The following is a 15,134-nucleotide window of genomic DNA, read 5'->3' on the forward strand; positions in this document are numbered from 1 at the left end:
GGGAGATCACGTGGCACACCTCAGGATGTTACAGCATCATGCTGGCCTCTGTGGCCGCAGGCTCACCCCACATTCTGTACCCCTCCCTCCCCTCGGCCTGAGTGAGCCAGAGGCCCCTAATCAGCTGCTAATTTAACCCCATCCTGTCTGGGCAGGGAACGGATGCCCTAAGACAACCTACACTCAGAGGTGGGTCCAAATCCAAAGCTGAACCCCGGGAGCTGTGCAAACAAAGAAGAGAAAGGGAAATTTCTCCCAGCAGCCTCAGGAGCAGCGGATTAAATCTCCACAATCAACTTGATGTACCCTGCATCTGTGGAATACCTGAACAGACAAGGAATCATCCCACAATTGAGGCGGTGGACTTTCGAAGCAATTGTAGACTTGGGATTTGCTTTCTGCATCTAATTTGTTTCTGCTTTTATGTTTATCTTAGTTTAGTTTTTAGAGCTTATTATCATTGGTAGATTTGTTTATTGATTTGGTTACTCTTCCTTTTTTTAAATATATACATTTTTTTTCCTTTTCTCTTTTTGTGAGAGTGTATGTGTATGCTTCTTTGTGTGATTTTGTCTGTATAGCTTAGTTTTATCATTTCTCCTAGGGTTCTGTCTGTCTGGGTTTTTCTGTTTTTTTTTTTATTACTATAGTTTTTAGTGCTTGTTATCATTGGTGGATTTGTTATTTGATTTGGTTGCTCACTTCATTCTTTTTCTTTTACTTTTTAATTTTATTATTTTTAATAATATTTTCTTATTTTTTAGTTTAATAACTTTATTTTATTTTATTTATTTATTTTTCTTTCTCACTTTTCTTCTGAGCCGTGTGGCTGACAGGGTCTTGGTGCTCCGGCCGGGTGTCAGGCCTGAGCCTCTGAGGTGGGAGAGCTGAGTTCAGGACAATGGTCCACCAGAGACCTCCCAGCCCCATGTAATATCACATGGTGAAAGGTCTCCCAGAGATCGCCATCTCAATGCTAAGACCCAGCTCCACTCAGAGACCAGCAAGCTACAGTGCTGGACACCCCATGCCAAACAACATGGCATAAAATCATAATAAGTTCACAGACACCCCAAAACACACCACCAGGGGCAGTCCTGCCCATCAGAAAGACAATATCTAGCCTCATCCACCAGAGCACAAGCACCAGTCCCCTCCACCAGGAAGCCTCCACAACCCACTGAACCAAAGTTAGCCACTGGGCGCAGACACCATAAACAATGGGAACTATGAAATTGCAGCCTGTGAAAAGGAGACCCCAAACACAGTAAGTTAAGCAAAATGAGAAGACAGAAAAACACACAGCAGATGAAGTAGCAAAATAAAAACCCACCACATGAAACAAATGAAGAGGAAATAGGCAGTCTACCTGGAAAAGAATTCAGAGTAATGATAGTAAGGATGATCCAAAATCTTGGAAATAGAATGGAGAAAATACAAGAAACGTTTAACAAGGACCTACAAGAACTAAAGAGCAAACAAACAGTGATGAACAACACAATAAATGAAATTAAAAATACTCTAGAAGGAATCAATAACAGAATAACTGAGGCAGAAGAAGGGATAAGTGAGCTGGAAGATAAAATGGTGGAAATAACTTCCAGGGAGCAGAATAAAGAAAAAGGAATGAAAAGAATTGAGGACAGTCTCAGAGACTTCTGGAACAACATTAAACACACCAACATTTGAATTATAGGGATCCTAGAGAAGAAGAGCAAAAGAAAGGGTCTGAGAAAATATTTGAAGAGATTATAGTCGTAAAGTTCCCTAACATGGGAAAGGAAATAGTCAATCAAGTCCAGGAAGCACAGAGAGTACTATACAGGATAAACCCAAAGAGAAACATGCCAAGACACATATTAATCAAACTATCAAAATATAATACAAAGAAAAAATATTAAAAGCAGAAAGAGAAAAGCAACAAATAACATACAAGGGCATCCCCATAAGGTTAACAGCTGATTTTTGAGCAGAAGCTCTGGAAGCCAGAAGGGAGTGACAGGACATATTTAAAGTGATGAAAGGGAAAAACCTACAACCAAGATTACACTAGCCAGCAAGGATCTCATTCAGATTCAGTGGAGAAATTAAACACTTTACAGATAAGCAAAAGCTAAGAGAATTCAGCACCACCAAACCAGCTTTACAACAAATGCTAAAGGAACTTCTCTAGGCAGGAAACACAAGGGAAGGAAAAGACCTACAATAACAAACCCAAAACAATTAAGAAAATGGGAATAAGAACATACATATCGATAATTGACCTTAAATGTAAATGGATTAAATGCTCCAACCAGAAGACATAGACTGGCTGAATGGATACAAAAACAAGACCCATATATATGCTGTCTACAAGGGACCCACTTCAGACCTAGGGACACATACAGACTGAAAGTGAGGGGATGGAAAAAGATATTCCATGCAAATGGAAATCAAAAGAAAGCTAGAGTAGCAATTCTCATATCAGACAAAATAGACTTTAAAATAAAGACTATTACAAGAGACAGAGAAGGACAAAACATAATGATCAAGGGATCAATTCAAGAAGAAGATATAACAATTGTAAATATTTATGCACCCAACATAGGAGCACCTCAATATATAAGGCAAACGCTAACAGCCATTAAAGGGGAAATTGACCATAACACAATAATAGTAGGGGACTATAAAACCCCACTGTGGCCAATGGACAGATCATCCAAAATGAAAATAAATAAGTGTGGAATTTCCGTATGTATGAAATTAAAATCGATTTTCTCCTTTAAAAAAAAGAAAATAAGAAAGGAAACAAAGGTTTAAATGATACATTAAACAAGATGGACTTAACTGTTATTTATAGGACATTCCATCCAAAAACAACAGAATACACTTTCTTCTCAAGTGCTCACGGAACATTCTCCAGCATAGATCATATCTTGGGTCACAAATCAAGCCTTGGTAAATTTAAGAAAATTGAAATTGTATCAGGTATCTTTTCTGACCACAATGCTATGAGACTAGATATCAATTAAAGGAAAAAAATCTGTAAAAAATACTAACACATGGAGGCTATTCAATACACTACTAAATAACCAAGAGGTCACTGAAGAAATCAAAGAGGAAATCAAAAAATACCTAGCAACAAATGACAGTGAAAACATGACAACCCAAAACCTATGGGATGCAGCAATAGCAGTTCTAAGAGGGAAGTTTATAGCAATACAATCCTATCTTAAGAAACAGAAACATCTCAAATAAACAACCTAACCTTACACATAAAGCAATTAGAGAAAGAAGAACAAAAGAACCTACAAAGTTAGCTGAAGGAAAGAAATCAAAAAGATCAGATCCAAAATAAATGAAAAAGAAATGAAGGAAATGATAGCAAAGCTCAATAAAACTAAAAGCAGGTCCTTTGAAAAGATAAACAAAATTGATAAACCATTAGCCAGACGCATCAAGAAAAAAAGTGAGAAGACTCAAATCAATAGAAATAGAAATGAAAAAGAGTAAGTAACAACTGACACTACAGAAATACAAAGGATCATGAGAGATTACTACAAGCAACTATATGCCAATAAAATGGACAACCTGGAAGAAATGGACAAATTCTTAGAAAAGCACAATCTTCCAAGACTGAACCAGGAAGAAATATAAAATATAAATAGACCAATCACAAGCACTGAAATTGAAACTGTGATTAAAATTTTCCAACTAACAAAAGCCTAGGACCAGATTGCTTCACAGGCAAATTCTTTCAAACATTTAGAGAAGAGTTAACACCTATCCTTCTCAAACTCTTCCAAAATATAGCAGAGGGAGGAACACTCCCAAACTCATTCTATGACACCCCCATCACCCTGATACCAAAACCAGACAAAGATGTCACAAAGAAAGAAAACTACAGGCCAATATCACTGATGAATATAGGTGCAAAAATCCTCAACAAAATACTAGCAAACAGAATCCAGCAGCACATTAGAAGGATCATACACCATGATCAAGTGGGGTTATCCCAGGAATGCAAGGATTTTCCATATACACAAATCAATCAGTGTGACACACTATATTGACACACTGAAGGAGAAAAACCATATGATCTTCTCAATGGATGCATAAAAAACTTTTGACAAAATTCAACACCTATTTATGATAAAAACCCTACAGAAAGTAGGCATAGAGAGAACTTACATCAACATAATAAAGGCCGTATATGACAGACCCACAGGCAGCATCTTTCTCAATGGTGAAAAACTGAAACCATTTACACTACGATCAGCAACAAGACAAGGTTGCCCATTCTCACCATTATTATTCAACGTAATTTTGGAAGTTTTAGCCACAGCCATCAGAGAAGAAAAAGAAAGAAAAGGAATCCAAATCGGAAAAGAAGTAAAGCTGTCACTGTTTGTAGATGACATGATACTATACATAAAGAATTCTAAAGATGCTACCAGAAAACAACTAGAGCTAATCAATGAATTTGGTAAAGTAGCAGGATACAAAATGAATGCACAGAAATCTCTTGCATTCCCATAGACTAATGATGAAAAATCTGACGGAGAAATTCAGGAAACACTCCCATTTACTATTGCAACAAAAAAAAAATAAAATCTCTAGGACTAAACCTACCTAAGGAGACAACAGACCTGTATGCAGAAAACTATAAGACACTGATGAAAGAAATTAAAGATGATACAAACTGATGGAGAGATATACCATGTTCTTGGATCAGAAGAATCAACATTGTGAAAATGAGTATACTATCCAAAGCAATCTACAGATTCAGATCTTTCCCTATCAAACTACCAATGACATTTTTCACAGAAGTAGAACAAAACATTGTACAATTTTTATGGAAACACAAAAGATCCCGAATAGCCAAAGCAATCTTGCAAAAGAAAACAGAGCTGGAGGAATCAGGCTCCGTGACTTCAGACTATACTACAAAGGTACAGTAATCAAAACAGTATGGTACTGGCACAAAAACAGAAATATGGATCAATGGAACAGATAGAAGTCCCAGAGATGAACCCATACACATATGGTCACCTTATCTTTGACAAAGGAGGCAAGAATATGCAATCGAGAAAAGACATCCTCTTCAATAAGTGAGAGAGTGGCATGGACAGATATACACTACCAAATGTAAAATAGGTAGTGGGAAGCAGCCTCATAGCACAGGGAGATCACCTCAGTGTTTAGTGTCCACCTAGAGGGGTGGGATAGGGAGGGTGGGAGGGAGGTGCAGGAGGGAGAGCATATGGGGATATATGTATATATATAGCTGATTCACTTTGTTATACAGCAGAAAGTAACACAATATTGTAATGCAGTTATACTACAATAGAGATGTTAAAAATAAAAAGAAGAGACATGGTTCTTGCCCTTGGATAGATAATTATATCGTTTTGAAATGATTACATTTTCCTTTCCAATTATTTTTCTTATTTTTATTATTCTATCGATTGACTTAGATCTCCAATCCAATATAGAAAAACAAAGGATAAGCTTCATCTTTCTTTTATTTATAACATTTGAACAAATATGTCTAATATTTCTCATTAGGTGTGATGTTTGCTGCTAGAGTCTGATTTTTGAAAACTCTATTATGTTAAGGAATTTTCCTTCTGCATTCTGTTTATAAAAGGTTTATAATCACAAATGTTGAATTTCATTAAAGCCCACTTAATTGTTAATGTAATTAACATGTTAAACCATCCTTGAATTCCTGGAATAAACCCCACTTGGTAATTTCAGAGCGTTCTATTTTTATCCTGCTTGACAGAATCTAATAATGTTTTATTTAGGATTCTTGTATCTTTAGGAATAAAAAGATTGATCTATAGTTTTCTTTTACTGTGATCTTTTTTAGGTTTGATATTAAAATTATGCTAACCTCAAAGTGAATGGGAAAGTTTCCCAGAGCTCTGTTTTTAAAGACATATTTATTTAATAAATATTTTCAAAAGCAGAGTAATTTTCTTGCCTTTGAAAGTTTGAAAGAGTTCACAGACATAATTAGCCATATTTATTCTTTAATGATGTCCCTTTGATACCTATTCAATTTTATCTTTGGTTATTGATCTGCTCATTACTTGTTTTCTTAAGAACCAACTTGGGAACATACTTTTTCCCTTGAAAATCATCCATCTATTTTATTAAATGTATTGGAATAAAGCAGCATTTATTATTCATTTGTGAGTTTTAAAATGTCTTCTGGACCTGTGATTTTCATCACCCTCTCAATCCTCGTTTATTTGTGTTTTCACTCCTTGAACCTTTGTTAAATTTCTCAGAAGGCTATTTATTGGGGTTATGCTTTTCAGTGGTATAAATACATTTTTCACTGTCTATAATTCTTTGATCGTTGATATTTATTGTAGAGAAGAAGAAGACACCTGGGTTTAATTTTTTACCTTAAAAGTAAAAGCTAAGATGTAACTATTTGAACAGATAACAGAGTAAACAGGAACGGAATAGGGAGCTGTAAAGGTGTATCTGAGGGAGTTGATCAGAAATAACTAATTTGGGGGCCAAATGTAGACCCACTGTATCTGTGCAGAGAGGATAGGATTTACCAGAGCCCATGTCTGGTAAATTATGTGGATAGTTTCTATGTAAGACCATAGACACTCATAGCATGCAGGAATTGGCTAGAAAATTACTCCCATTTCCTCATTATCTAGATGCAGAAACTAAGCTACAAAGAGTTGAAGTGACTTACTCTAAGTTACACAGCATGCTAATTAGATGATTGAGGACTACTTAATACAATAGAGTTATTTGCACTATACAACACTTTTTTTGTTTTAAAAGAAAATATATATTTAGGTTAATAGGAAGAAATGCAGGGACACTTCTGTAAATGTTTTATAAATATTGTTTAGATACGATGCCAGACTTCGTCTTCATTTCCTAGGTGAAGAACTAGAGACATAGAGGATTGAGGAAGAGCAAGTCATGACCCAAATCAAGTCTGAAACCTCTTTCTGTTGATTGCCTTACCTGTCAGTAACTCAATAAGCAACATTGCCTCTTTCAACAATCAATGAACGGAAATGCTATGAGGAAACAAATTGAGAGAAATCTTCATTCTTGTAAGTATTCACAGAAAAGACTTTAATTGTTGCTATTCTTTTACTTATTGAAATAGGGGAAATTAAAAGAATGATAATACTCAGTGCTTGCAAGAATCCAGGGAAATTGAGGCCCATATATTATTGTAAAATAACAATCTTTGGAAAGACAAACTAGCCAACTAAGGAAAAATGCTATATGAATGAAGGTACTTGTTGTGGCAGTGTCTAATGACAAAAGACTTGAAGCAACAGAATTACTCAGAGGGGAAGGTCTAAGTAAATTGTGGTACACATGAGAATATTGTATAGCTAATGAAAATATCCTTGTCATCAGGAATACAAGCATGAAACAATGCCCATACCTCCGTGTACTCACTTCTCTACACTTGGCTCAGTCAGCTCCATGCACACTGAAATGAAGGTAAAGGCCAGCTAGACTCCTTTTTTATTTTTATTTTTTTAATTGAGGTATCATTGATGTACAATATTGTATAAGTTTCAAGTGTAGAACATAGTTGTTCATGATTTTTAAAGGGTTTATTCCATTTGTATTTATTATGAAATATTGGCTATATTCCCTGTGTTGTATAACCAGCTAGACTCTTATCCCGGGACTTTGGGAAGAATCTGCTTCCAGGCTCATTCATGTTGTTGGTAGAATTCAGTATTTTGCATTTGCAGGACTGAGATTTTCATCTTCTTTCTGGCTGTTTGCTGGGGGGTTCACTGTCATCTCTAGAGGCTTCTCCGAGGTCCTTCCATGTGGCCCCCTCCATCTGAGCATTAGAGAACCTCCCTTATGTTGTTCCTCACTTTCTCTTTTGCTACCAACTGGAGAAAACTCTGCTTTTATTGGGCTCATGTGATTAGGTTAGGCCCATATGCGTAATCTTTCTGTCTTAGGGTCAATGTCTGCAAAATTCCTCTTGCCACATAACATAACATAATCATGGAAATCAAACCAAGGAGCAAAGGGTACCATGGGGTCATATTAAAATTCTACCTGCCATGCCACAGATTGGGCTCGTTCTCTCACTTCCTTTAGGTCTTTTCTCAGTTGTTAACTTTTCAGCAAAGTGTCTCCTGGAATCTATCTAAAATTTCAACTGCTCCCCTTATCCCCACCCAAACTTCTACCCCCTTTGCCTGTTTGTCTTTTTTTTTAATTTCTTCTTTAGCACTTATCATCTAATGTACAATATGTCTTACTTATTTATATTGTTTGTTATCTGTCTTCTCCAGCACATGTAATCTCAAAGAGATCAGGGACTTTGCTGTTCTCTGCCATATGTAGTTCTCACTGGTAGAATGGTGCCTGGAACATAACAAATACTCAGTAAATATGCGTTTAATGAGTGAATAAATGATACAAAATTATATAGAGTATGATTACAATTATTTAAAAATATGAATGCATGTAAACACAATTAAAATAGTATTGTTAAGATGGTAAGATTTTAATAGCTTAAAATCTATTTCCCAAGCTTTGCACTATTTTTATATTGACGTAACAAAGAAAAGACCCCATAGAAGGGGCTGTTCTCTGGATAGTGGGAATTAGCCAAGTATGACATACCTTGTGAGCAGGTACTTTTGAGGTAATGCTAAGGACTCAGCAGCTCACCATAGGCAGAAAAACATGTCAGAGGCGATGTGGAAGAGGAGAAAGAGCATGGGAGATGGAATTGCAAAGACCTGGATTTGAGTCTCTCTTCAAGTATTTATGAGTTGGGTGACTTGAAGAGTCACGTAACCCCTCTGAGCCTATTTTCTCACTATATAAATGAGAACACGTAACTACTTTCATCATTGGGTTGCCATAAGGATCATGTGAGATGCTCAGTATTACTTTGATTCATGTCATCCAGCCTATTCACCCTTGTGATGGCCAAGGGAAAGGCTTCTCATGCGTTACCAACTTCTCTTCTTCATCTAACTTGTGTGCAGTTGCAGAAAAGGACTTTCTTATTAGGGTAGGTTGATTTTCCCATGAAAGGAATATCACCGATTTTTTTTTTAAAGCAATATTGGTTTCCAATAATTGTAACTAGCTTAAAATAACAGAAACAGAAATTCCTATGTGGATAACAAAATTTCCCTTTGAGTTCCAAAGGATCTCCTGGCACTCTCAAATTATTGTACCTTGAAATTGTTTCAATAACTGCATTCTTTACGACAGGAGTTTGAATATCAAATATTGGTCACTGCAAGAATATTAAAGTTTTAATCAGAAATAGGGAAAAATGACTTTAAGTTCTGATACTATCAGTTTCTCATTATTTGACCTTGAACCATTCACCTTACTTCTCTTTGCCTTCTGGTACATTTTGAGAATCCTTGCATGCATAAACAAATGACTCTTTGTGGAAAGATAATTCCCATAGCAATAAAAGTGATTACATTTTAAGCATCTAGGATATTCCACGCGCAGTGCTGTATTCTTTACATGCATTATCTTAAAAGCTCAAAACAAGTCAACCAGCTGATATCATTGTCTCCATTTTATCCACAAGAAAGCTGAGGCTTAGAGAGATCAAATAAATTCTTGAGAGTAGCACAACAAAATGCTAGAATTGATCTCCTGCTATAATCTCTTAACATCATTTTGCATTTGGATTATTCTTTTCAATGCATTTACTCTCTGGCCCAATTTTGTGTCAAAGAGGATTTGGTTCAACATTCTATGCCTTTATCTAAGTCTTCAATTAAAAAAGAAATTAACACAAGTTTGTTTATTCCTTGCTACACCCCAGGTACCTAGCACACCTATTAGGTAGTAGGTGTTCAATAAATGACTTTTGAATGAATGAATGAATAATGTGGTGCAAAGACAAAGCTCTGTGCCATGTCTCCCTTGACATACAGTAGTATTGGCCCTTTCAGTTACAAATCTATTAGATTTTGTTGTTAAGATATCCTCATTTTTGTACTTTTATCTGTAATTACTAGAGGGAGACATTGTGAAATGTTTTGGTGTGGTCGGGTACACTATGTCTTTAGTTTCCCCCAAATTATACTATATCTATAGTTTCCCCAAAATCTACTATTCTGATAATCTTATTTTACAAAAAGGAAAGCTTAGGATGTATCTCGTTTTTCATGAACATATTATTTTTCTCATCTTTCTTCTCTTAGAGTTCACAAATATTCAACTTTATCATTTGACCCAGAAAGCTACTTGGGATAGATATTAAGCACAATATATATTTTTGCAACATGTTCCTTTTGGTGAGGCAAGATAGTATTTTCTATCTTAATTCTTATAAGATTTTTGGCAGAATTTTGAGGCTACATTTGGGAAGTTCTCTTAACAACAAAAACAGCAATAACCGTATATTCCAAAAGTTGTGTTTTATAAACGCTGCATAGACACCTGACTTACATTATCTAATTTAATTTCCCCCAAATCTATGAAGTAGGCATGAATATCTGAAATTTACAGATCAGGAATCCAAGACCCAAAGAGCTAACTATTTGCCCAAAGTCACCCATATGGTAAGTAGTAATCAGGATTCAAAGCCAGGTCTCAAACTCCAAAGACTGTGTTTTTAATGAGTATATATGTTGCCCTTTATAACTTTTCAAGGCCAGGAAACACATTAAAAACATCCTAATTTTTTCTTGTGATCACTTCACCTGTGTTTGGCTTCAATTTTCTTGTTTTATTTGGATTAGGCTAGGTTATGCTGCAGTGACAAATAGCATCAATTATATTTTACTGTTGCATTTATGTATCAAAATGGGTTTACACGATTGCAATGACTGGAAGATCATGCTGGAAAGACATGCACAGGCAATTAACTATTTTAAACTCAAAATGATACATATCACTTCTAGTGACATATCATTGGCCAAAGCAAATCACATAGCCAAGCCAAACTTCTAGCGGTAGGGAATCACAACCCTCCATTGTATCAGGAAGGAGAGAACAAGCTATCAGTGAACACTGGTAGTGTCTCCACATATCCACGTATTTTCTGCCCTTTTCAGAGTTGAAAATATTCTCTCTTCTTTTAACATTTTTCTTGGGGGTATAGTCGGTTTACAATGTTGTGTTAGTTTCAGGTGTAGAGCAAAGTGAATCTGCTATAAATATACGTATACCCACTCTTTTTTAGACTCTTTTCCCATATAGGCCATTACAGAGTATTGAGTAGAATTCCCTGTGCTATACAGTAAGTCCTTATTAGTTATCTATTTTATATATAGTAGTGTGTATTTGTCAATCCCAATCTTCCAGTTTATCCCTCCCCCACCTTAACCCCTGGTAACCATAAGCTTGTTTTCTACATCTGTAACTCTATTTCTGTTTTGTAGATAAGTTCATTTGTAGTCTTGTTTTTTTTTTTTTTGACTCCACATATAAGTGATATCATATGATATTTGTCTTTCTCTGTCTGACTTACTTCACTCAGTATGACAATCTCTAGGTCCATCCATGTTGCTGCAAATGGCATTATTTCATCCTTTTTTATGGCTGAGTAATAGACATTTCTCCAAAGAAGACATACAGATGGTTAAAAAGCACATCAAAAGATGCTCAACATCACTAACTACCAGAGAAATGCAAATCAAAACTTCACTGAGGTATCACCTCACACCAATCAGAATGGCCATTGTCAAAAAATCTACAAAAAGTAAATGCTGGAGAGGGTGTGGAGAAAAGGGAAGCCTCCAACACTGTTGGTGGGAATGTAAACTGGCAGAGCCACTAGGCAGAACAGTATGGAGGTTCCTTAGAAAACTAAAAATAGAGCTACCATATGATCCAGTAATCCCACTCTTGGGCATATATCCGGAGAAAACCATAATTTGAAAAGATACATTCACCCCCAATGTTCACTGCAACACTGTTTACAATAGCCAGGACATGGAAGCAACCTAAATGTCCATCGACAGAGGAATGGATAAAGAAGATGTGGTACATACATAGAAAATATTCTCTTTTTTAAGAGAATCGGTAATGAAGTTCAGTTTTCATTAAAAATTACACATGATCTATTTTCTTATAATTATACCATTATATATTTTCACATAAAAATTATGCCATTAGTTCCAATACTTCCTTCTTGAATCTTACACAACTAAGTAAGCCCTTTTGGTTGTCCCTCACACTTATTGTAAGAATCATGTAAATCTAATTATTATTTTCTGACCAGTTGGGCACCTTCATTATTTCCCCACTCTGTACATATCCTTTAAAACTCTGCACTCACTAGAGCTCCCTGTACAGTTATACTGACCTCACGAAACCATCCCCACTCTTCTTCAGCATTATGAAAACTTGATGTTGCAAAGTCATAATTTCAATTTTGTGTGCCTGATGTCCCCAGAGATCTTTTGGAGATTCAAGATGCTTTGAAAAGAAGGACTTAGAATGTTTATTCCTCCCCCACCTTTATTAACAAGCTGTTAGAGATGTGCAAAATAAAGGAGTTTTTTGTTTGTTTGTTTTTTTAAGAAAAAAGCATTCAGGAAAGAGAAACCCAACAAAGGGTGAAAGTGGTGAAGTGAAGTTATAAGATGACAGCTTTTTTCTAGAGAAAAGCCAGTTCAGACTGCAGGAGGAGGATGGAAGATAGAAACTTCTGGGAGAGAAGCCCTCCTGGCAGTCTGTTAACATTTGAAAAGTGAACACACAATTGATCTGATGGAAAAAAAACTAAGGATAGGTACGCTGAAGACCACTCACGTCAAAAGCAAACATAAAAACAAAATAATCATTAACTCTAGGAAAAGTAAATATGTTGTGCCAGATGGAACTATACCTGTAGAATCTGTCTCTGCCTTGTTCAATATTTAAACAATAACTTAAATACTGCTATTAATTAGAGTTAGATATAGCTGTGGTAACTTATTTCCAAATATCTCCTATCCTGTATGCCTTATGCAATGAGGCTTTGTCACTCTTCCCATCAAGTTGTGGAGTTGATTTCTCCTCCCTCAGAGTTTAGGCTTGCCCTGTCCCTTACATGGACCCATACACTGCGGTAGAAGCGAATGCTGAAGCCTTGTGAAGCTGGACTTTAAGAGACCTTGTAGTTTCTGTTTTCAAGCTTTAGGAATGCTTCCTCTTGGAATGCTGCCTTGAGACTGCCATGTTCTGAGGAAGCCCAAGTGAGGCATGTGGAAGGAGGACTAAGGAGCCCTGAATGAAAGCTCAGCTGAGTCCAGCTCCTGGCCAGTCCACCAGCTGAATGCAGTTACATCAGTGAAGCCACATAAGTTACATAAGAACACCCAACTGATGCAGAGCATCACAAGAAATAATAAATTGTTATTTCCTTAAGCCACTTATTTTGGGGTGATTTGTTATCCCCAAATAGACAACTGAAACAATGTCTATATTGGATGGAAAGGAGAGGTGAGGTGATATAAGAGAGCTAAATCATCAACTAAAATGCCAGGAAATTAACAAATAATATCTTCAAAAGAAAAAGAGCACTAGGAATGTATTATGAGAGATGCGGTGATAGATGCCAGAGGAAACAATTCAGGTGTTTTAAGTTGTTGCCTGGGGCCAGACCGTGGCGTGGGCCAGGAGAATGCAGTTTTTCATTGTAGACCTCTTAGTTGTATTTGATTTTTAAAATGTGAACATGAATTGCTTTGATAAAAGTAAAATTTATTTATTTTTTAATTATCCCTGGGATATGCAGTCATGTGAAGCTAGGGCATGCGGAGGCCTCAGGGCCTGGCAAATGAACGAGGAGACAGCTCTAATTTGGTAAGCTGCTTTCTGTGGACATCCTACCCCTAAAGGCTTGTCTTCCCTCTTAGGCCTCCCTTTTCAGTTTCAGTTCTTAGCAACCAGTTAAAAATGAGGATGTATTTTAATGTACAGGCAAAGGCTTACAAGTAACTTAGAAGAAGAAAAGAAAAACAAAAACAAACAAATAAAACAAAAGGCAGCAATGAACTGTCCCTTTGTCTCCAGCTAATTTCTGTCCTGGCCCCCTTTCTTCTTAGAAGAAAAGGTAGAGAAAAAAAGCCCAGAAGCCCTTGAATTACTAACACCTAAAGTAAAAGAATAATATCTTTAAATCACTGGCTCTGAGAACCTCTCGATAGCCCCAACTCTGTGCCATCTGATTTCTGGAAAAATACTCGTAATTGTGTTATCTTTGGGGTCCCTCCTTGTTTGTGACTATGCGTGTCATCTTTACGTAAACCTTAAAGAATTTGGTGTTCCTCCACTAATACACTGTAGGCAGAAATAGCTTTGGAAAATCTGCTCATTTGTATTTCCTCCATCTTTCCCTTTAGAGTTCTTAATGCCATTCTTTGGCCTATTAAACATGCCTGCTCAAGCCATCCTTTATTTCTTAGAGCAACGTAGTCTGTGGCTTTGGCTACGTAGTTCTGACAGCTGGACAACTTGGTTGGTTCATGCTTTAAAAAAAAAAAAAATCAAAGCAGCTGTTTGGCAAAGTATATTGAATGATTTTCTCATTTTTCAGCAAGCTGCTGGGGAATTACACCAGTTCAACTCAATGGTCTCTCATTCTCCCAAATATCTCTACTCTTTAACTGGCTTTCCTTTTTCTGTCCTATCCTTGCCTCAGCCCCCAGCTTACCTTACCTTCAAAGGAAGTACCACAGGATTGTGTTTTCTGGTTGGGTGATGCCAGTAATGAAGGTGGAGCTATTCTTGGAGAATGGATCACAGAGTATGTGTGTGGTCAGTTTGTATGCAAACAAATGTTAAGATGGGAGGGCTGAGCAGAGCCCCTGCCTCTGCCTTCTCCATCCTTGCCAGCGTTAGTTACTGGGTCCAACCTTGGCCAGTCCAGCATCATCCCAGGTTGTGCCAGGCCCACCATCCCTAGGACTTGGAATTGAATCTTATGCTCACAGGCTGCTCTCTAACCTGCCAAGTATAAGAATAACAAGAACAAGAATAAATGCCCATTGCTGAGCATCTGCTATGGGTCCAAATTAGACTGGCTACTTACTGCTAATCCTTCCACCAGTCCCAAATGTTAGGTATGCTTATTCCCATTTTACAGAGAAGTTTACATCCCAGCCCAGGGTCACATAACTAGCCACATGTGGAGGCAGGATTTTGATATG

At 36.7% G+C, this 15,134-nt stretch overlaps 1 long non-coding RNA gene across 1 annotated transcript in view; it reads left to right on the top strand.

The window, feature by feature from the left end:
* LOC112405298 (uncharacterized) overlaps positions 1-7,029 on the top strand; it is a 72,155-nt gene extending 65,126 nt beyond the window's left edge. Inside the window, exon 3 of the long non-coding RNA XR_003004315.1 lies at positions 6,902-7,029. This is a non-coding gene — a long non-coding RNA (uncharacterized LOC112405298). The remainder of the gene's footprint in view (positions 1-6,901) is intronic.
* Positions 7,030-15,134: the final 8,105 nt, after the last annotated feature.

Source organism: Neophocaena asiaeorientalis, unplaced genomic scaffold, assembly GCF_003031525.2.
Source record: "Neophocaena asiaeorientalis asiaeorientalis breed wild unplaced genomic scaffold, Neophocaena_asiaeorientalis_V1.1 scaffold342, whole genome shotgun sequence".
Taxonomy (NCBI): Eukaryota; Metazoa; Chordata; class Mammalia; order Artiodactyla; family Phocoenidae; genus Neophocaena; species Neophocaena asiaeorientalis.